This window comes from Charadrius vociferus, unplaced genomic scaffold, assembly GCF_000708025.1.
Source record: "Charadrius vociferus isolate BGI_N301 unplaced genomic scaffold, ASM70802v2 scaffold34, whole genome shotgun sequence".
In the NCBI taxonomy this organism is placed as follows: Eukaryota; Metazoa; Chordata; class Aves; order Charadriiformes; family Charadriidae; genus Charadrius; species Charadrius vociferus.
In genome coordinates, this window is record NW_009647989.1 from 1,544,571 (window position 1) to 1,567,718 (window position 23,148).

Below are 23,148 nucleotides of genomic sequence, written 5' to 3' on the forward strand. Positions count from 1 at the left end.
GAAGCTCACACCATCTATTTAACCTCTAAGCAAGTGCTATCAGACAAGTGTTCATACTGGAAAATGCCTCTCTATTCATAAGTAAGGTACTCTATTGCTAGGAAAAAATTGTCATCCTTTCTTGGATTGCCTAACTTTGTTCTATGCATATGCCATGATGAGAAAAGGAAGAGGACGGAGGCACATGAGGCAAAAAGAATAGGAGAGAGAAGAAGAAAGAAAACTGACCCGGGCCGTTTCGAGAGTTGAAAGTTTGCTACTGAGCCCAGTGTATTGACCCAGGATGGAGCGAGCTACAGACTATAAACCTGGTTTCTCAAAAAGCATGCCTCTTTTAATCCCCTGCATCCGCTGAGGGCCTCTTAGTATTGTTGTCAAAGGTCTGTTTTCCAGAGTGATTTGATTCCCATAGCCATGGGCAAAGGCACCCAAGCAGCTCTTGTTTGATTAAAAAGCTGAATTGTTTGCTGGTGACTGTAAACACAAACAGCTGCTTTCTGCAACCACACAAAAATGAGAGCCAGATTGGTACTTCTGCTGCAGGAAAGTTTTAAACAACTCACTAGCTATCTGGGAATATTTTCTTTGGGAAAATAATTGAGATGAATGTTAATAAATGCACAATAAAACATGTGTGTATTTAGCTCACTCACTCTGCCCTGATTATTATTGATGCAGGCTGATCAGAGCATTACAAAAGCAACTTCGCTTGCTTCAGGTAGTAATATTTACAGGGACTTGAAAATACATCCAAAAAGAAGAAACTTAGATCAGTCAGTGATGCCTGTTTTCTGTTTGGCAGTGACTTTGTTTGTGTTTGTCCAGTGAAAGAGAGAAGGCGCAGTGTTGGGGACCCTATGCTGGCCTTACTGCACTGAGGTGATTCTCCTTAGACTGGTTTTGTTGATTTCTATGATCATACTTTTTGACCTTTAGAGTACACGAGCAGCATATAACTGTGTTCTCAGGGTTGTGGTCTCCCAGGTGTCAATGTTCATATTTTATCTATTGTATTGTTCTCTGCAACTAGGTATTCTGAAGGTTATGGACTGCCTTTCCCATGCCACTGCATAGCTACTGTCCTTAGCAAATATTGTTTCATAGGTTGTGCAATCATTTTAATTAACTTTGTAGGTGCTTATTGAAAGGACCATCAGCAATATAAATAGGAAACATTAGACAATTCCCCACCTGAGACTACTAAAACCAAAAGGTCATGAACAATCCTGTTTACTAGTTTACTACTTTCTGTTGATGTGGTTTGTTTTCGTTTCATTCTGAATGGAGAGTGAAAACCAGTTGTGTTGTTATTGTTTGCCAAGAACAGGGAACATGAAAAGCAGTACATAATGTCAAGTTTTATTACAGAAGTTTAACTTCCCATTTCTCAGACACTAACTCGGACCTCTTTACCAGGATTGGGTTCCCAAGCTTTCAGATACAGTCCATGTATGTAGTGACACTTACGCATTTATTATATATAGGTATTGCTTACATATGCACACAAGTCCTTTTCAGGATTGTGGAATTACAGGACTATGGAACTGGAGACCTGGCTTCTGTACATGGCTTTACTATCGACTTCCTGAAGGACTTAAGCAAAGTTGGAAAGTGTTTTACACAATTACATTGGACAGTACATAATCCTGTTACGGGGAATAACAAATGTCGATACAAATCTGTGCTGCATTGTGGATCCTGCTCTCCCCTGATGGATTTTGAGGGTTAGGGCTGTTGAGGGGTCTTCCAGATTTTACCTTCCTTATTACTTGACTCTGTGTCCTGGGAAGCATTTTACTACTTCTAATCCAAGCTTTGTTGACTTGAATGTGTTTAGCCCTTGATCAGCTATAAGGGCAGCTCTTCGTTCCCCATCTCCATTTTTCACTTTGCAGGGTAACCTGTGGGTTATAACTACCTCAAAGCTGTCTTTTTGCTGATTCCCCTTTTATGTGTCCTGGGGATAATGCAGCTTGTCTAGAGAGACCACAAGACTTGATTCATTGATGTTGTAAGAACTGTCAAAATCTTGTGACAGAAGCGGAAAATTTTGTTGACATTGGAAAGAGAGGTGGCTAGAGCTGTAGTCTGGGTTCCAGCTGTTCCAGGGGTATTTCTGTTAACTAAAAAGGGATTCAGAACCTTATACTGAGCGGTTTTTATGAACTTAAATAATTGAGAACAGTTTTTGTTTAGCTCTGGGTATTTCCTGAATGCATTTGCAAGTCAGACAGTGTAGCGCTGGGCTTAAAAACCTGGCTCCAGCTTGAGATGTATTAAATGAAATAACCAAAGAGAATTTATCATGGAAAGGTATATTAACTTTTGAAAGTGTTCATGTTACGATATGTGTTGCTGCTAGTAACAACACATAGTAACATAGTAAGCTATGTACGTTCTAATTAAAAATACGTATTTTAGAATTGTATATGGAAAGAAACCCTTACTCAGCATATGCAGTTATCTCCATGCACTACCAAAGTGTCTGAGCATCTCCTATATATTTAAATACAGAAATAATGATAGTGATAGTAGTCTCTTCTTTTTCAGCTTGTAAAGAAGATAGTTCAAAGGTGGTTTACTGTCTGAACCTTCTGGTGTCATGGTCAGAGGTTTTGAAAAAATTCAGGGAAAGCTGACTTGAATGTCACCTATAGTTTTGAACATAGTTATACCCACACTGTTCTCTTTCGGTCGGGGAGAGAGTTCCCTTCCTGGTGCAGCCAGGAGCATCCTCTTTACCTCTGGCAGCCTGGTCTGACTGTAGGCACTGCAGAGAGATGATTGCTCACTTAAGTGTTGACTTATCTGCAAATATCAAGACAGAAATCTTGAACAAGATACTGAGTGGAAAACACGGTTTTGTGTTAATGAGTTAAGAGAAATTTATAATCCTGAACCAATGGACTTCACAAAAATGCTAGACTTATTTCATGGTAGAATCAGTAATTTAGCCTGGAGGTCACAAATACCAGTCTTGCTCTCCAGAGCAGTGTTGAATATAACAGAGGATGGTCTTCTATTTAGGTGAAAACTACTAAAGATTGATCAAATGACTGGAAGGAAGGTTATGAGGAGCAAGCAAAAAGGAAGAGAATACTGGAAAGAAAAAAATGATGGTGTTTTGTATACAAAGTAGCTCAGCAAGCTTTGGGGAGTGCATGTGTTTGGGTACTGTTTAACTCACTTTTCCTCCTCCCACCATCTCTCATAACCAGAATCTCAGTAACGGATAGGGGATAAGCATCGGCTATAGCTACTTTTTCCTTTGTGTGTTACATCCATCCTTCTTTCTCTCCCTTTTCCTCAGTGCTTCATTTATTTCCTGTCAGTTTCTCTGTTGTTTGATCCTTGTCTACCCTTCTTGCAGGTGAAACAGGATTTTTTGTTCCTTATTAATGGAATGAAAAAGTAGAAATCAAAAGCAGGAGGTCTAGAGCACACCTTCAACCACTTAGCTCAAGTAACCAGCCGGGCAGCCAGGTGAGAAAACCCCCGTTGCTGTTGGGGAAGAGTGTCTTGCTGTCTCCACTGAGATTCCAGTTTTATTGCTGACTGGGCTGCAGCAGGAGCTGGAGGCATGAGAAACACCTCTGTGCTGTGTGCAGGGATGGCACAGTGGGGATGTCGTTGGAAGACGGGACAGGGAGGATGCTGGCCCTCCCACAAAACCGCTTCTCCCTCCCCCTTCCTTTTCTTTTGCAGTTGCACACAGCGCTGTGGCTCGGAGGTCATTTGTTTCCCACAGCTTCACAGAACACTGTAGCAGAAAGGGAGACAATGGTCCCTTACAAGGGGCGATGTGAGGCCTTCTTTCATCTCTAATAAGCCCCTTCACTTGCACTGTGAAGCCTGTTGTGTGTGTGTGTGCGTGCACAGTTCCAGTGTGAACCACTCTGCAGCTTCCATTGATGTAAAGCATCCAGGTTTTCTGTTTTCTATGTCAAATGGGCAACTCTTGGCATGTTCCAGCCTGAGGTGGGTTTTCTGTTCAGCACAAGCACATCAGGAGACATCCCTTCTCCTTTTCACACAGCTATTAAAATCTAGGGCCCATCTGGTCAACGTCGGTCGGCAGAAGGACTGAACGCAGAAAGCAAGGAGAGGAGGGGGGCAAATATCTTCAGCTCCCCTCTGCCGAGTATGGGCTCTGCCAGTTGCTCTGCTTGGGCATGTTTGCTGACTGAGCATGTCGGGAGAGCTTTGTGAGAGCAACTACCCTGGCAAAGCAACCGACTGTCCTGTCACAGCATTTGCAAGCAAAAGTGCAATTCAAAAACTTTTTCTCCTCCATTACTCTGCTATAATGAGTAGGAAAAGAAAGGGAATAAACAGTACCATGAAATTGTCAGGTGTAGGGGTTTGGAGCAGCGGTCAGTCTAGTCTGGGATACCATTTTTACCAGTGTCTTCTGCCCGATCCTTTGAAATCCCACCCCTCAGTCACCCTCTAAGTCTGGAGAGCTTTCCTTACTATGTGAAAGAGGAAATTTTTAGCTGCCTTCTATGCAGCAGTGAGTTTATGCTCCAAGGTAGGAAACTGGATCTCTCCTGTCTTGGTAGGCTCAGAGTAAGAACGTAGGTTGATGCTGGTCATGAAGTTTTTCCTACTCTCTGCCCCCTTTCAAAGCCCGTGTTTAACCTGGATTGCCTTTTGCTTCAGTTGATTCGAATGTGTCTCTGTGAGGCCCCCTTCAAGCTCAGTGAAGGCTTAACTTAGGAAATAGCTTTGGTAGTCCAGGTCCACTAAGGCTTTGTGTCTTTCTCCCTCCTTACTGTGTCGTGCAGTTTCATGTTTCACTCTAGCATCTTTGGACATTGTAAATGTCCTAGAACAAACCTTCTCCCTAACTTTCAGACCTGGCCTGGCATTCCTTAGCTGGAATTCCTTTAAACAGGTTATCTGGAAAAGACATCAAAGTACATTAATAAATGGTTATGCAAAATTGACAGACTCAGATTTCAGCTATAATCAACTGCATGTTTTCCAACCCAGAATAAGTATTCTTCTACCTGTTGGGAATGCTGTATTGTGCATTTCACTGACTCTGCCTCTGACTGAGCAATTTTGAGCAAAGGGTGAAAACCTTTTTCTCAACATAATGAGACTGTCAAAGAAACTGAGCAGTTTCTTTGCCTGTTTCACATTGAATCAGGCAATGTAACTTGTCAGAGATTTCTTGGCATTTATAAGTCCTCCTGCTGAGGGGCCAGTGTACAAACCCATTTTCTAGCACTATCCAGATGGGAATGGACCGCTTTTTTGGAGGTTATGAATATATGAGGTAGTGTTAAATTGCCCTCAGCAGCCCATGCATTGCTTTGGCAATGAGGAATTTTAGAGAAAAATACATCTTAAACTTCACTGAAAAGGAAGAAAGGGACAGTCTTTGGGGAAAGGGTGTCTTCCTGCCATCTCATCAAAATGAGTGTCCATCATTACTTACTTTCAGACAGGTACAGGACACTGATGGACAGATGAAGGTGGTACGCATAAGTATAAATATGTTTGCACATCTTCTGGTTTTCACCTGAGAGTCCGTTGGACTTTTTTTGAGCAGATGAGAGGTAAGAGATGTGTTGCCTTGTGCATCAGTACTCAGTTTATTTGTGCAATATTATTATTCTATCCCAGTCCAGTTTTCGATTATTTAAAATAGGTGGTTTCCATGGTGCTATAAAGTCTATCCTGTGGCTTCCTCACACGACCTAGAGTGCAGTGTGCTCGTTGCGTTATGCTGTCCTGTCTCCTTCTGGTGATGCTTTGCCAGCTCCAACCAGTTTGCTGTTCCCCACTGTCGCAGAGCTCAGCTCTCCCCACCCCTCTCCACTTCCTGCCACTGACCCCATTTCAATCTTGGCTCCCCTCTCCAATTTTTTCTCTCTCCTCCCTTGCCATTGGCGTATCTTCTTCCATAAGCCATCCAAAATTAAAGTAAGTGGATGTTTGTGCAAAATACGCATTCCTAGGTAGTAACTGGCTCTTAGCTATACCGTGGAGAGCAATGAGATGTTCACAGTGCAAAGATAAATGGTGATCTGAATACTTTAAAAAACAGATTACAAAGGGGAAAAAAACAAACCTGTTTTCAGTGCGATGGCTTGAGATATACTTGGGGCAACAACTTAATCGCAGAGCAGCAACTTAATTTCTTTTTTCTGTTTATGTATTGGGCTGGCATCTACAGACAAACAAAATCCTCCAGTTAGGGTGTTTTCCATCTAATCTATCCAACAGTCCCCTTCACTGAGGACGTGTTTATTCTGAGCAGGGTGCATGATTCATCACCCTTGGGAGATGAGGCAAGGTTTGGTGCTGATCTCAGACAATTTATCTCCCCCTTCTCCCCCCCCCAAAATGCGTGAAGCAATTTTGTACTAGGAAATTACACCACTGATAAAATCTTTTAAGAGGAACATCCACCACGTTATGGCATGGAAAATAATAGAGATTTTTTGCAGTTGGGTAATGATGAAGTCAATTTATTAAAAGCTATTTTGCAAAAGTTAGCAGGCACAATAGACACTGGGAAACATTACTTTGGCGTGGAACCTCACTGAATCTAATAAAAAGTAGTCTTGTCCTGGGTGGGAGTAGAAGAGCTGCAGAAGAAAGGTGAAGGTACTACTACAAGTTCTGAAAATTCAGTCACACTTCAGATCCCTTGGGGCTGCAGTTTCTTTACCTGTGAGAACTAGCTACATAAGAAGAATCTAAATTGTCATTTTTTAAAGAATCGTAGCTCTTTACCTTGCAGAGAGAGTGGGATGTAATGTTCTGCTAGGAAAATTAACAGATGCAACAGATTTCCCTACTGTACTGGAGTAGGTAGGACTTACAAGTCCCACACGTGTATTTGATGTGACGTTAATCAATTAAATGAGGCATATAAAAAGAATGAATAGTCAAGTCATTAACATTCCTGTCTGTTGTCCAGCACTGTCCAGTATGAAAGGGAAATAGTTATAGCTGAGTTGATAAATATTTATTTCAGTGATATTTATTTCAATGGTTTGCTCAAATGGAGAACATGTGCATCTCAAGCAACACATTCTTCCGCGCCAGTGCTGAAATGGTGCGTGTCCTCCACAGTGAGCCACTGCTGCTAGATGTGCCAGCTTTAGCATGGAAAGCAGAACTCAGATACAAGAACCTTTAAAATCATTTAATAACTCATGCTAGCAAAAGAAAAGCAGCATGTTAATTCCATTAGTGTGGCAAAACTCCCATATGGGTAATAACCAAGACTGTGCAATGTGTTTGCCAGAAAACCCAAAAGGTACTGAGAATTTATTTGTGTGTTAGAATTCATTGCAAACTCACTTAATCTGAGGGCTCATTACAGTGTGCTTAGAGCAGTCTCTGATTTTATGGCTTTATTGGGTTGTGATTCTGTTTGGATGAAACTCTGCATTTTTCAAAAGAACTTTGGTTTAGGTTTTCCTGGATGTTTTTGCATCTGTTACTTTGAAAGATAAATCCAGAAACAGCAGCAATGTAGTGCAAGTGCCTGCCTTGTAGTTACACACTTAAAATTAAAAAAAAACCCAAACAACCAAAAAAAACCAACAAAAAAACCCCAAATCCTCAAACGAAACCTAACCCATTCCCAAACCCTCCAAGCTTCTGACTGTTGTAACAGATAGCTAGTAACCACACTATATTGTGGTAAATGTCTTGCTATAACCAAGTTTTTGCTGATTTTTAGGATAGTTGCTCAATATAACAAGTCACCCTTGGGACAGAGGTCACTGGGTTGTTCTGCATACATATATTCTGGTTTTTCTGCTGGGTAGATATGAGCCGTTGAATACAGTTTGATTCACTTCTTACCTCAAGCTGCTAAGCAGTACAGCTGTAGAGCTTCTGAGCACATATGGCACTCTGGCCTCAAGGTACAGCAATCAAAGGAAGTTAATTGTGTGCTATAGAGAGTGTGTAAAGGAACTTTATGCATGAGCTGTTGTAGTAGACAGGGTCAGTTTTGCTTTATGTTCATCATTTTTGTTTTCAAATAAACTTTGGGTCAGAATACATAAGATCTGAAATATTTATTTATCTGCTTACAGATGAGATTAAAGATGGAGCTGCGAAAGAAATTAATTTAAAAAAAAAATCATAAAATTTAAAGCAGTAAAGCATTAACACAGTTACGGAGAATCATAGTTATTAGCTGATTGTTTTTAGAAAATAATTACTAAATTTCAAGAACAATACTGTAAATACCAGTGCTGTGTTGTTGGAGAAAACGAGATTTGATATTTTCCATTGATGTATCTCATTTATGTACAGTGGAATAGAATAGACTATTTCAGTTGGAAGGGGCCTTCAACAATCATCTAGTCCAATTGCCTAACCAATTCAGGGCTGACCAAGTTGTTAAGGGCATTGTTCAAATGCCTCTTAAACACTGACAGGCTTGGGGCATTGATCGCCTCTCTAGGAAGCCTGTTCCAGGGTTTAACCATGCTCTTGGTAAAGCAATGCTTCCTAATGTCCAGCCTAAACCTCCCCTGGAGCAGCTTTGAACCATTCCCACACATCCTATCACTGGATACCAGGGAGAAGAGCTCAGCTCCTTCTCCTCTTCCCCTCCTCAGGAAGCTGTAGAGAGCAATGAGGTCACCTCTCAGCCTCCTTTTCTCCAAACTAGATGAGCCCAAAGTTCTTAGCTCCTCCTCGTAGGACATTCATTCTTTCCAGCCCTTGCACCAGCTTTGTTGCTCTCCTCTGGACACATCCAAGGACCTTCACGTCCTTCTTAAATGGTGGGGCCCAGAACCATACACAATATTCAAGGTGAGGCTGCACCAAGGCTGAATACAGCAGGACAATCACCTCTCTTGACTGGCTGGTTATACTGTGTTTGATGCTCCCCAGGATTCGGTTTGCCCACTTGGCTGCCAGGGTCCACTGCTGACTCACATTGAGCCTGCTGTTGACCACCACCCCCAGATGCCTTTCTGCGGGGCTACTCTCCAGCCACTCCTCTCCCAATTTATACTTGTGCCCGGTGTTACTCTGTCCCAGGTGCAGGATCCAGCATTTGGAATTGTTAAATTTTATCCCATTAATCATTATCCAATGCTCCAATCTATCTAGATTCCTCTGCAAGGCCTCCTGTGTCTCAAGAGAGTCAAAAGCACCTCCCAGTTTGGTATCAGCAGCAAACTTGCTAAACGGTGCATTCAACTCCTGCATCCAGATCATTGATAAATATATTGAACAGGACTGGCCCTAGAATTGAACTCCGAGGAACACCACTGGTGACTTGTCACCACCCACATGTAGCCCCCTTCACTACAACCCTTTGAGCCCTGCCGTTCACGCAGTTCTTCACCCAGCACACCGTGAACTTGCTCATACCACAGCTGGACAACTTGTCCAGAGGGGTTGCTGTGAGGGACAGTATCAAGAACCTTATTAAAATGCAAAAAAACTGCATCCACCACCTTCCCTTCATCCGCTAGGTGGGTGACCTTATCATAGAAGGATATCAAATTAGTTAAGCAGGACTCTCCTTTTGTGAGCCTGTGTCTGATAATGGATATGGTGTTGAAGCTGACACCAAATTTAGGATGGAAAGGAACTGGATTCTTCTATTCTGAGGTCGTTATCCACGTTGATATAAATATTAACACTAGCTGTTTGATGTGTTTTGAGTTTGATGTGTTGCTGTGTTTGGTGCAGAAAGCACTCATTTTTACAAGAGCATGAGTAAGTTTCTGTATATATCTCACTGCAGAATTCTATGCAGTAAATGAACTCGTATTTCTCCTTGCTTGTTCCTGAAGATGGTGAGCTCGCAGTTGTAGACAGTGAGACAGTGGCCTGAGCGCACTAGGGTTCTGCTAGAAACACTCTGGCTATTTGTTTCCTTTCTTTTTTCCATGGATTTTTTTTTTTTCTGTGAGGAAGAAAAAATCAGACAGTATAATGGCTAGAATAAGAATAATTTGGCTCTTTTGCAGTCAATAGCTTAGTCTCTAACATTATAGTCCAAATTGATTCACGCACTACATGTATTTTGCTTTGGATATGACAACACATTTGTGGTCTGACCAAGTCCTTCACAGTGCCTTATTTACTCTTCCCTCTCTGTTTGAACTAAGAAAATACCATACAGCTATGTGAACCAAACTCAGCCCTATTGCTATCTGTTGTCAAGAGGAAGACTATCGTTTGTGTGTGTTGCACTAGTGGTAATGTCCTGATACAAGGCTGCGTCAGCTACCTGCCTTTACGCTAGGATGTATGAGGTGCGGATGAGCACTGACCATGGCTTTTATACTAGTCTCCATTCCGTAAACAACAGCGACTAACAGCGACTGTGCACTTATAAACTCAAAGCAAAATATGTTGTATGTTTAAGCCCGCAGTAATGCCTTTGGATGCCATACTAATAAAATTAGTTGTATTACTGTAATTTGAAAACTGTTTCTGTAACTTCTGTAATTTCATCAAATTTGCAATGGTTATTGCTTAATTAAGTCACGACATCTGAAGAGAAAATCTAGAGAAGCCAATGGAGAATGACTAATTTCAATTTTTCATGAGTGTGTTTTTGCTGTAGTTAGCTCTGAGTGTTAACTGACAAACGACCATGGTGCCTCTGGCTCTATTCTTGATGTATCTTGTAAATAAAGTAGAATTGGGCTGAAACCAGCATGACAAACTTCTGTTGGGCACAGAATAGCATTGGTTGTTAAGTAAGCATCTTATTTCCTCCTAGGTTAGCATTGAGATAGTTGCTGGGAGTGACATAAAGAGGCACTGTTTTTGTTTAAATGCTGTCTTTCACATGAAGCATGAGTCCATTATTTTCACCATTTGAACTCATGTAAATTGCCGTGGCACTTCTCACAAGAGATAGGATATAACACGTCTTGGCTAAATTCAAGACCCTGATTATACAAGCCCAGCCTTTATTTTAGCATAGGTCAAGTAATCTATTTTACTTTGGCAGTGCTTGCCTTTAAAATAAGGATTACATTAACCTTGCCTGGCAAGGTCCCAGGAAAAGTTCTAGATGTGGTGAAGTTTGTTGGTATCCTTGCAGAATTTGGGCAGCTCTTCCTAGGCATTATGTTATCTTTGGCACCATAATGTTTGAATGGCAACTAATGAGCCATTTTGAGCCATAGCTGTCCCTGTATTGCACGTACAAAATATGTCCACGTTTAGGGTCAAGCACCATGGGAGTATTAGTAGGTACCAGTTCTTTCTAAAGTACTCTAGAGGTATGTTGTGTCTGTACATAAGCGAAGGTATTTGTCAGAGATGCGATACCGCTGTCGCCCAACTTCTGTCAGACCTTTGACAATGTAAATTTGTCTTGCAAATTAGCTCTCCCTTCTTGAAAGTCATTTGGTTTTAGTATTAGAGGCCATTGTGCACTGTCCCAGCCAACAGGGATCAGATGTTAGAGTAGGGAGACTGGTTGGATGACCTGGAAGACAGTTCTGATAGTTTCCCAAACGAAAAGTTATGGCACGACTCCAGGTGAGAATGAAAATTTCATAGAGGGGAGAAGGGAGGGAAAAGGGAAGCGCAATTGAGAGGCAGTTGATCGGCTTTCCAGTAAAGGATTAAGCTTGTGGTTCTTTGTAATAGGAGTGGCTGGTAAATTATATTTCTGTTGTGCAATAATTCCTGAGTTTTCAGAAAATCTTTCTAATTGGAATGGAAATACAAAAATTTAAGTGTCTGCTCAGAGTTGCAACATACTGCTTGAAAAAAAACATGCGAATGTGGATTCCTTCCCCCATTCTTACGTCTCCTAAGCTGTTCGCTCGGAAGTGCTGGGTCCTTGGTCCAAAGCCGTCCTTTGGGTGGGCTGCCAAAGGGTGGGCTGGAAAGCAGCAGGGCTCTGCAGGAAATCTGCTTGGCAGGTATCAACGTGGCCTGTGGCTGTCGGAAGATTTACTGGCATGTATGTGTTTTCACAAAACACTTAGTCTTTAGAAGATTTATTTATGTATTTTAAAAATCAGGTTTGGTTGGGTTTCTTTTACTAGCTTTGGTTGGGAAATATTATCGGCATAGCAAGTGTTGGAGCGTAGAGTCTACAAGTTGTTCGTTTGATTCAGTGGGTATGACTGTAGGTTAGCCATGGCTGCAAGCTCTTGGTATGCTTCTGTTCACCAGAAATGGCTGGAAACTTCAGACGTAAAACTGTTTATGCAACTAGACCCTAATCTGCCACCAAAGATGTCCCTACAAATCCTACTGCCTGTTGGAATAGCTGGGTGCATGTACCTATCCGCAGGTGGAAATTAGAAAGCTGTAATACAAGTCCATAGTTAGCAGCACAGCTTTGAATCCCAATACCCCACTTCTGTAAAGTGAGCAGGTACAGGAGAGTGCTTTCATTTTCTGGCTCTTGGTGCGTAAGCTGTTGCTTTAACAACAAATTGTGTTTAATTAAATTGGAAAGGTGAATTTCTTGAGCTCTTAACAAATTCTGCTCTGTGTTTCTGTAGTAGCTTGATATTTTTGACTGCGTGACTTGGGAAGTGCATGTTGAAATAGTTACGTGGCCTCATTTTTTGAGCTGACCACGTATTGTGAGTTTATTTTACCTATGTTGATGATACTAGCAAAGTCAAAATTTAAACCTGCGTATTTATTGTTTCAGAGTAAATTATGGAAATCCTATTACTCATTTGCAGAACCAGTTATTTAATTTCATATGATTAATTTTCATGTAATATTTTTTACAAATTGTTTTGAGGGTTATTCTTGCTCCTTAAAAAAAATGTTACAACAGTCCATTCTGATTATCTAGTTTGAGCCATTGTAAATCCCTTCTAGTAATTTTTTTGGCTTGCAGAGTTGAAGCACATCCGTCAGAACCAACATAAAAGACTCTGAAGAATTGTTGGCCTGCAGTAGGTACCAGGTATCTGGACATTCCTGATTTCTGGCTGAAGGTTTTGATTGTCTAAATAGATACTAACATGCAAAAAGATTCTCATCATGTGTACCTCCATTGACAGTAATGGAGGTTATAGAATGTTGTCATGATCAATATCCGGGAGGCGCCTTCCTAACTACTACTCTGTAAACAGTTTTCTTTTTAGCATGTTTGTAGCATGATAATTAAATGATGAATGTTGTTTCATTTAGAATTATAGGAGATGTATATGTCTAGAGCATATTGATTTATGTGTAGAGCACATTCACTTCATATCTGAATGAATCAAACCAGCCTTCTTAAACTATCGCTAACCTGAGATCCAGCGTCTATGAAATGTTCATAGGCATTGCTTTTAGAAAAAAGGCTTGTTTCCTTCAAGGTTGTTATTCCAGAAACTCCACACAGTGTCACTGCTACTAACCTCTGTGCTTTCCGGGTGTCCTGTGGTTTGGTGGCAGGTTAGTTGTCTTTCTTCACACAGCATCCTCAAAGAGCAATTCTATGTATGCTTTTGTATTTTTCTCCTAGGTTGAAAGCGTGGAGATAATAAATATATCTTTCCACTTCCCTAGACCCTGTTTACAGGGGAAATTAATCTTTCCACATTATTTGGGTCTTCAACTTTTTGTTGACATTTTACTTCATGCATGAGATTGGATGCAAGCTTCTGTGAGCCGGCTCTGTGCTATTGTGGGTTAGCTCTGAATCACACATTCAGTTCACTCAGGCCACCTGTCAGCCTTTAGGTTAAAGACACTTTCTCCCAGTGCAGAGCATTTCTGAAAGCTTATGTAAGGGCCAAATTCGAAATTGGTTTTGCAAGGAAGAAAATCAAATTGTTTAGCCACATATCACTAAGACGCTACTTAGTCCATATTTAGTCCTTTCTTATGTATGTCAAGTTGATATTATCTTTAATCATACTGTTATTTGCTAGCAAAGTTAATATCATAGTTGTTATACTTTTTAATCAGTGTTCTTGTTCATTTGCTTTTCAAAGTCAAGGGCTCAGAACCATGGTATAAGCTCTGCTTGAGAAGCATACATGGAATTCCGCAGGGATTGTACTCCATCATAGCGCTCAAGTTATTTGTTTTACATGCTCCTGATGTGAGTGTGAAGAAATTTGAATTGGTTCAAAGTGTAATGTAATCAAATCATAGAGTTTATGCCTAAGGCAGGATAGGGAGCTCCAGAAGAGGTGGAAAAGCAGCAGTTACCTGTTTTTGCTATGTGAGATAAATGGTCTTCCCATTGTGTTTCTCTTTTGTCACATCAGGCAGAAGGAACTTGCCCATGGTGTTGCTTTCCAGAAGCAGAAGTCAGTGGGCTTCATTTACACCAAGATAGATAGTGAAGTCAGTACTGCTTTTTGGAGAGGATGAGTTAAATGTATATATGAAGTGGGAATACCATCATTGGTCAGTGACTAAACTTGCTTTACTTTCTGGTAATTGCGTTATGCTGGAAAACTGTCATGTGCACTTAGCAAGTCATCTCTACTTCTGTTGATGAATCTTCAGAAGTTGCAGTGCAACACTAGTATAGAAAAGAAAGAGATATGTCATGACCTAGGGAACAGTCCTTGCAGGGTGCTGCTGGCATAGTCATCAGCCAAGTAGCCATTCCCCTGGAGAAAATAAGAGAGTAAAACAGTATATTATTTTTTTTCTGTGTCACATAGTACTATTTTAATGTGTCATGTGGTACTATTTATTACCAAGTTAGGACATAGTACTTTCTGCAAATCTTTTTCACTGTCTTTCATTTATACAAACACAGCTACTTTTCAACCCAAGTTGCAACTTTTCAAATTTTGTGTGACACTTCTCCGTGTAGGACCAGATGAACATCCAGTTCTGCGTTAGGTAGTATTTGTCTTTTGCAACTTACTCTTTCTTCCCTTTTTCCACAAAAGAACAACTGTCTGTACAATGTGGAGTCTACCTATGGTGAGATTTTGATGTAAATGCACATGCTGCTGTCTACCTACATTAACAAATATTTCTGTCCAAAGCAATGTGCTTTCATTTGGCCTAGAAGGTGGTGAAACTGTAAAGTCCAGAGGTAAATTCTGCAGCCTCAAAGTCAAGAAGGATGAAGTTGCACAGATGAACTTTAGCGTAGGAGGCTATAGTTTACCTCTGGAGTGGGGCTGTTAACCAGTGTCTTCATTCTGGACCTCAGAAGGTGTTTCAGACACACTGGATTATGGAGATAGGCCTCCTCGAAAATAAGGACAAAGAATGTAAAATGTTGACCGGAAAGTCAGTGCAAGGAACGGGGAAGCTGTCAGTAGGCTGCGCTGCTGGGGGGAAGTGCTGCAGGACTATGTGTGGCCAGTGACTGGACACCCAGCTGTACGGAATTGCTGCCAGCTGGGCAGAAGGTGGCAAAGGCAAGTATTGCAGTCTCTTGGGGAACTGAGCTCAGCAGAAATGGGGAAGGTAATGTATGTGGAGCCGGCTCTTGGAGGCTAAGCATTCGTGAAATCTAAATGCATTCCTCACCTGTGGGTAGCACCAAGGAAAGCAAAAATTCCCCTTGGCAGAGTGTAGGACGTAAACGCTGTGGACAAATATGCCATCAATGCCTCCAGCTCAGAATTGTGTGAGCATTTGAGCTTCTGTGGTATAAGTAATTTAGCAAAGTCTTTCTCAGTCTGCAAAGAACTGGACTGGCAAAACACCATGTTTGTGGAGGTGGGATTTCAACTCCAGTATTCACTTTAGTGGAGCTCTGGCAGTAACATCCGTGTTGGGAAACGTGCTGTTAGTGGCAGGACTTGCTGACTTCTGTCCCTTCCTGTCTGGAGTTAAGTGTGTCTCTCAAAGGTCCCTGCTGCTGCCCTGTAGACACTGTCACTAGAAGTGGGTGTTGAGAATGCCATTGAAACTCCAGAGGACATTACGTAAGTCCTTAAAATAACATTTTAGACTGAGAGTGCAATCCTTTTACTAGGAAAAGCCATTCTCCTCTGTGTTATTCTGAGTGATGGTGTGAAGACTTAATCCTTTTTGTTCACTGCCTACATTGTCCAATTTTTATGTGGGGTTGGAACATTCAAAATAATTGCTATAGTTTTGGGCTTCTGTGACTCTTCTCTCCATGCTCTTTTTTAAAAGGAGAGGGTTCTGGTGAAATGTGGGAGATTCTGAGCATTGCAGACCATATTATTAGGTATAAGCTGAAAGTCTAAATCCTCACCAAAACATCAGGTGCAGTGTGTCACATCATTTGTTGCATCTGCCAGTGCCAGGAACTGACCTAAGCATGGAAACTCAATCCCATCACAGCTCCTGAAATCCTTGGCAGGATGAGCAGAAGGAAACCTGCATCAGAGCTGTCTGCTTAACATCTGGACCTGTGTATAAAAAGTACTTAGTGTCTCAATGCAGAGCCAATTTTCTGGCACATGAGAGTGCAGAAATTCACACACCTGATCATTGCTCTCAATCTTGCTATGCTTCCCAAATTATTTTTTTTTAAAAGTACACTATTCATAGAGAAAGGGATGAATAAGGTTGTACAGTTAGTTCCCATGGCAAATCCATGAATACATCGAGAGATTTGCTGAAGGAGAATAAGCATGTGGTTTTCTCCTGTGACTGTACAGTCAGTTGAATCCGCTAATCTTTATCTACCCAGACATCCTAAACACTCTCATGATAATCTCAGTTTTGGAGTAAACATAGTTGTAACAAGCTGTTGAATTTTCTTCCTGTTTCTTTTTTAAAAAAAATCCTATGTCTACAGCTTGCTATTTTACTTGCAAATGTTGGCAATTTGTGCTTGAAAGGTAGGGGATTGACATTATTTAGTTAAATATCTGTAAAACATATCAGCATTTTGAACAGATGTTTAAGTTTAGCTGGAGTATAGGTGTTGTTTTTTTCATTCTGTGATAAGACACCAAACCCACAGAATTCTTTTGGAATTAATACTAAGATAGGTAATCTCATCTAAGGTTTCCAGGCATGTGAAGGTAAGAAGGTGATTGGAAACAGCCAGCCTGGGTTTGCCAAAGGCAAATTGCACCTCACCAGTCTGGTTGTCTTGTATGATGGGATGACTGGCCTGGTGGATATGGGCAGAGCAGCTGGTGTGGTTTAATCTTCCATTTAGCAAGTCTTTTTGACATGGTCTGCTGTAGTGTCCTTGCAGTGAAATTAGAAAGAAGTAGACGAGAAGGATGAACTACAAGGTAGTGGAATATTAGCAGGACCTCTGAGCTCAGAGAGTAACCATCAGTCATCCAAATTGCACCTGGCAGCTGGTGGCCTTCCTCGGTGGTCATTACTTGGGCCAAGTGCTGTTTAAGGTTTTCCTTAAAGATCTGGGTGAAGGGACAAGACTAAGTCAGGCTAATTTGGTTGAAGGTACTGTAGACCCCAGAGCAAACCATCCTCTATGAATAATAATCTGCTTGTATGCTAAAGAAGTGGGAGAGCTGATCCTTAGTATTTGTAGATGCTATTTGTCTTTTCAGAGATGGTGTCAGGAAAGAACTTAAAATTAGTATATGAGATGATGTCTGCCTTCAGTTGTGAGAAACCATACAGAAGTGAAAAATTGTGAGTGTTGGCAGCTCATTCTAGAGTTGCAGGAGGTTGGAGAATTGATTTCTTGGCTATTTTTGCAGCTGCTTATTGTCTTAATTCTACAATACAAGAGTACATTTTAAAAGTCCTGTTAAGTTTCTAGCATGAGGAGTAAGACACAAGCAGGCAACGCTCTGCCTGGAGTTATCTGCAGCCTTACCTAGTCTCAGATGAAACATGCAGAAAATACAAGATTTACACAAATTCTCTTTATCTGCAATGAATTCCTGTATCTGTTGTGCTGCAACTAGACAGATTCAAAATACATAGCAACCTCAGTTGACTACTTATATTCAAATGATAATATATTTTACATTGAAATAGTGAAATAAGTTTGACAAATCTATTACCTGAAGTTGCTATAACTACACCAATATTGCCAGACTTGTATATTAGGAGTGGCCTTCCACATTAGGCTCAGAAAATTGAGTTCTAAGTGATATATATATTTAGGAGATATTTTTATTTGGCCCTTGACTTTGGGAATGTGATCACGACTGTTTTCAAGCCACTCTGAAACTTGTCGTGACAGAAGTGGCTGCTGGGTGCAGGAGAGGGGAGAAGGCTGCATAGAAAGCCATGGGGTTTTTCCATAATCCATAACTTGACTTCAGAAATCGAAGTTTTAAAAACAGCAAATATTGCAAGGTATGGTTGAGTAATGACAGTGTGGGGTGTTTTGAAGTATATTTGTACAGCTTGGATATTTTCTCCTATAGTTTCTTTGGCAAGTGTTGGAGATTGCCAGGACTGCAGAGCCTGCCCTATTCCTTCTCCATCTCCCCCCACTGTTCAGATTCCAGTTTAACTCTTGATGTTGCTATGGCATCATCAGTGACTTAAAAATATTTTCTTTATCTCTTATGAAATAACATCACCGTGGCAGCATCATGCAAAGAAACAGGGTGAAACCTAGTTTTCTGAGGAAGGACTGTCTCTTCCCTAGTAACCACTGCTGCTCTCTGCACCACTGGGCTTTTCAGCAGAGTTTGCCATGGAAGTGAAAGCATAACTGGTTGAACAAGGAAGAGTTAATGAAACCCTTAGCCAGAATGTGATATCCTCCAAAACTTTGTGAGGGAAGCCAGCTGATCTCTCAGGTATCAGAAATGACTTATGGTCGCCAGGTGAATTCCCTTTGCTCTGAAGCCAGCTTGAGCTTACCTGCGAAGCACTGCGCTGCTCATTAGAGAGTATCCTGGCTTTACAGTAATCATGTAATTGCACACAAATGCTTTCTGCCCAAGTGTTCGTTAGACTGCCTGAAGCACTTAAAATCTAGAGAGGTCCCTAAGATTAAGTTTTTGTATGGACTGCAGAGAGAATAGGGCAGTTGGAGGGGCTAGTGTATGCCTCTGAAGCTTTTCTGCTTGTGTTGAGTCATCCTCTGACATACTGGAATATAGTCCAGGCGTTTCCAGATTCTGGAGAGAACAAGGTGCAACAGGGTATTTTCTCTCCTGTAATTCCAGTGAAAATATATTAACCTTTACTTGATTATTTTTTTCTTTAGAAGTATTCAGTATAGTTTAAAAGTTTAGAAAGTGTATTCACAAGTACAAGGTCTTGTTAGCAGGCATCTCATTGAAATCCACTGTATGAGTTCCTTTGGACATGCTGAATTTTCTTCTGAAATTATCCTCTTGACTGTTGAAATTCTTTCCACAACAAAACCAAAAAATGAATCTTTGTACATAATTGCAAGTAATTTTTATTCTAACTTCTCAGTGATCTTTCAGTCTTTGGCAGCCTCTTGCTTTGCAGAGTTAAGCATGCTAACATCTGTGCTTCAGAGTTGTTTTTAGAAAGGCAGGATTTGCAGGTGAAGCAAAACTCCCACAGTTCTCATCTCTGAGGCACCCGCTGATGCACCTCGGCGTGGCTGTCCCTCTGTCCTCCTCTTGTCTTTCCACTTCTTGCTGTGGTACCAGGATGTTGGAGGCCTCTTGGAGTTTTTGGTGAGAGGGACCAAGTTTTGCGCTATTAAAAAGAAAGCTAAAATCCTCCTCTTCCATGGGTCAGTTCCACTTACTAGATATCCACTTGTGGTTTTGGTGAAGATGTCCACGTCCTCATTCATATCCAGCATCATGTTGCCATTAGGCACTGAAGAGATACTGTGCCTTGCAGTCAGTGTTGGTTTAGGGCTGGAAAAAGGTAGTTGTCTTCCAAAATTAATTGAGGCAAGTTTGCCTAAATGCCTGTTTCAGTCCTGGCCCCACGGGAAGTACCAAGGCATATCCTGTATGTTCCAGCAGTGCTTTGCTTGAACACTGTCACACAGCGGCATCATTTTCCCTGAGGCATAGTTTTGGGTCTGTCACATAGAGATCCCCTATAACATTTCTCTGTAGCTCAGAACAGAAGGTTTCTTTTTCATTTAGAAAACAAACAAACCAACAACAACAAAAAAAAACCCTGAGTGCATTTGTTTATATTGCATAGCTGTGGAGATCACGTTTGTACTGCTAATATCTCATATGATGAGGAGTCCCCTCTCCTAGCTGAAGTGTGTTGTCACGCTGGCGAAGGCCTTGAAGGAATGCCATTATGTTGTTGGAAATGACATTGGTCATGCAGCAGGGGACAGTCTCCTGTCACAGTCCGTAACAAGCCAGTACCCATTGGAGCCGCAGTGCTGGTAAAGCGAGACATGCCAGCTTCTGCACTGAGATGCAAACCAGATTCCCAACTGCTGGTAGTTGCTGCCATCTCAGAACACTGTCAGCGAGAGCAGAAATCCTCACCCTCACCACCTATCCCAATTACAGCCCGGGCAGTCATTTGCTGCCTCCTAATAGTTGAGATGCAATTAGTGCTTTTAATTTCCTGGTCTCCGATCTTGACCAGTGGCTCTGTTTCATCACTGACAATTACTTGTAGTCATATTTTTTTAAAGTCCAGCTAATCAGTTCATTCTTGTAGTGCAAAAAGAGAAGTTAAAAGCATTGAGTGTTTCCTACCTGATGTAGGCCAACACTGAGCACTTCTAAAAATTGCACCCAGATTGTTTATGAGAGATGTCTAGATTTTATTTTTTTTAAGCAGATCGAGTGGTTCGTATGAAAATGTCAGAAAATGTGTAAATCGCCTTCATTCTTTCATTTTTAAAATTTCCCATAGATCAGCGGACACTGTAAAAAAAAAAAAAAAAAGCAACATCCACACTCAGGTTTATCATCTGGGCTATTACAGCTGTCATAAGTTAATTCTCAAGTTATCTTCTCTGTAAGAATATTTAATAGCTATGTAGCATAACAAATGAAGGTTGAGCTCTTTTTTGAAATTTATCATCTCGTTGAAATGACAGAGAGCTCGTGTGGCATAAAAGGTCAGTTACTCTGTTATATATAACTTTTTGTTTTCATCTCCTACTGTTCTTGCAGGGAACTAAAAATGTTTTAGACAACAGATGTGGAACACTTAAAATATTTGGAATGTGTGGGAATATACTGAGGGACCACCTGTCCTGCAATGCGAAAGACAGAATCAGTTTGTGAGCACTGTTGGTTACACTGGCAGTGATAGAACAGGAGACGGACACTAAAAGTAAAGCAAAATGAAAACTACAGGGTGACTATACCAGGTTGACTTTCCTCAAGGAAACACAGGGAAGAAAAATGAATCGACAAGTTCAATGCTCATTAATACTTAGCCAGTAATCTACATTTGAGATTCCCTTAATATGTATAGCCTGGAGCAGTTACTCAGTCTCAGGAAGCTCATGGTTAAGAAGGAAAGAAGTTGATTTTATCTGATTTAGCCTAAATAAGATATTTTACTTATTGTTTGACTATTACTACTAGTCAGATCCTATCTCTTTAGTTACAAGTTAACAATTACAGCTAGTAATGACTACATTGGTTATCCTTTTTGGAAAAAAAAAAAAATCACAAACCATTGACATATTGTAGAAAACCAAGGGTTTGATAATAATTTGAATTCCTTTAGAGCCTGAGGATTTCAGGGTGATTTGTTGCTGTTGTCTGTTTTTTCTATGTGTTTACTGTTTCTTGACTAAAGTTAACAAATGCTGTTTCACAGATGAGGGAACAAAGGCGTAGATAGGATCAGTATGTAGCATTTGCATTTCTTCATTTTGAGTTCTGGCATGTGAACACTCACAATTCTTTATTATCTTTTTCCTTCAATGATTTTGTAAAAGGAGGATATTAAAATTGGGATGATAGCTACTTCCCCGCCTCGGGGAAAAATTGTGAAGATAGTTAATGTTTACACCAGTTGCCCCCTCTGTTCCTCCCTCCGACTGTTGCGTGAGACTGCCATTGCTCTGGTCCAGGTTACAGCGCAAAGGGGAAGGTGTCGCTCAGTGCTTCTGCCCATAGGCAGGCGTAGGCTGGGAAACAGTACGTCAGGCTCTGCCCTAAAAAATGAAAATGGTGCATAAATGAGAAAGAAATTCAGACACTCAGATTCATCCCTCACTCTATGGACTTTGGAAATAGTGAAGTCTGGTTACACTTGATGGCTTTGGTCTCTCTGTAAATTTTGGGTATGGATGTGAAGCTGCGCTTCAAAAGGAAGCGCATGAGAAGGAACTTCTTTACTTTGAGGGTAGTGGAGCACTGGCACAGGCTGCCCAGAGAGGTGGTGTTGTCTCCCACTCTGGAGACATTCAAAACCCGCCTGGACGCTGTCCTGTGCAACCTGCTGTAGGTGACCCTGCTCTGGCAGGGGGGTTGGACTAGATGATCTCCAAAGGTCCCTTCCAACCCTAACCATTCTGTGAATTCTGTGAAAACTAAAAGCTCTGTCTGATGGTACATGCCCAGAGTTGGTGAATGAAACAGCTGTTGGCGCACTCTCTTGATTGGGAATGATAGAAAAAGTCAGGACACACATTAGCAGTGTTTCCCACAGCGAGTACAATTCTCCCTGCCCTCAGATATAATGGCTCGCCGCTGTATACTATGCAAACAAATTACACGTACTGTGGGAGCCACAACTTTAAGTTTCTCAACCTTTTTGCATGCAAAAATCCAGCATTAATTATGCTTTTTTACATTTAGAATCCCTCTTCGTTAGCTGGAGGGAGGTCTTTGTGATTAAAGGAAGCAGGTTTCATTGAGCCAGCCGAGCTCTGCTCTGTCCTCTTTTTCACCTCCCCTCAGGGCAAAGACCAACAGCTTGAGGGTGACCCCTTCAAGAAGTTTCACTGAAAAGGAAGATGAGAAAGGCTGGACAAGCTCTTTCTAATGCTCTGCGCTGGAGCCAGGAAAAGGCAGCTGTTTCGAGCCTTTCTGGGGTTTTATTTTCTCTCCCCCCCCCCTCCTCCTTTCCTGGTGGCTGAGGTCTGGGCTCGCTGCCATATCTGTTTGTCTGTCTGTCTCATGTTGTTTTTCTCAGAGAGCTTCAGAGGCCAGTTGCCCATAGTCAGTTGCTGGGAACAGAGGTTGTTCCTTGTATCGTCTTAACTCTCCATGCCAGAGTGTTCATGCTTGAATAGGAAACAGCAAGATCTGTCAAAATAGCCCTTTTCTTTAGGGCTTTGAGGCTGCATTCTCCACGGCCATCTGTTCCCTTTCACCCTTTTGGACAATGTTGCTATTTGAAACCAACCACTCTTTGCTCTCTCCCTTTCCCCTTGCCCTCCCCCCTGCCCCCCCC

General features: G+C 41.4%; 1 protein-coding gene across 1 annotated transcript in view; it reads left to right on the forward strand.

The window, feature by feature from the left end:
- The window catches only part of RAD51B (RAD51 paralog B), a 418,545-nt gene that overhangs the window by 220,755 nt on the left and 174,642 nt on the right, over positions 1-23,148 (forward strand). The gene's annotated exons all lie outside the window — the stretch shown is intronic.